Below are 924 nucleotides of genomic sequence, written 5' to 3'. Positions count from 1 at the left end.
TTCCACCGCCGATTTATGAGCGTCAGCATCCTCACCCTCCCTTTCCTCTTCCCAGTCGAATGACCACTGAGGTTCATAAACTTGGGGGAGCCCCGCCCCTTCAGAGCTGTGACACCGACAAAGTAATGACTAGGGGTGGGCAGATCAATCCAATATTGATACCAAAATCATATCAGAATCACAAATATCTATATATATGGTGTGGGTGTGACAGGTAGTCACACATTTAGGCTATAATGTATAAAAACTGTTATCAATATTGTGTTCAATTGGCTATCATGGCTGCACGGCGGGCAAGTGTTTAGCGTCTTACACGGAGACCAGGGTTCAATTCCACCCTCGGCCATCTCTGTGTGGAGCTTGCATGTTCTCCCCGTGCATACGTGGGTTTTCTCCGGGTATTCCGGTTTCCTCCAACATTCCAAAATCATGCTAGGTTAATTGGTGACTCCAAATTGTCCATAGGTATGAATGTGAGTGTGAATGGTTGTTTGTCTATATGTGCCCTGTGATTGGCTGGCGACCAGTCCAGGGTGTACCCCGCCTCTCCCCCGAAGACAGCTGGGATAGGCTCCAGCACCCCCCGCGACCCTTGTGAGGATAAGCGGTAGAAAATGAATGAATGAATGAATTGGCTATCATATATGACCAGTTATGTTAGTTATCAATACATTACTTTCCTGAGGATTTAGGTCGGCAATACCCTCTTAAAAATTATTATAATATTCAGTAATTGTTATTATTATGGTGTAACAAGTACGGCACTTATAACATGTTAATATGTCACTTAGCTTTGCATCTTCAATATGGCTGAAATGAAACCATTGCCAACCAATTATTTCCTGAAGGACCAGGAAATGTCGAGTCTATTGAATTATCTGAGTAAGATATACCAATGAAGTGCCTTTTGGCTGAGTATTTATA

The sequence above is a fragment of the Doryrhamphus excisus genome, chromosome 2 (genome assembly GCF_030265055.1).
Source record: "Doryrhamphus excisus isolate RoL2022-K1 chromosome 2, RoL_Dexc_1.0, whole genome shotgun sequence".
NCBI lineage: Eukaryota > Metazoa > Chordata > Actinopteri > Syngnathiformes > Syngnathidae > Doryrhamphus > Doryrhamphus excisus.
The sequence above is the reverse complement of the archived record's forward strand: the minus strand, read 5'-3'. Positions refer to the sequence as shown.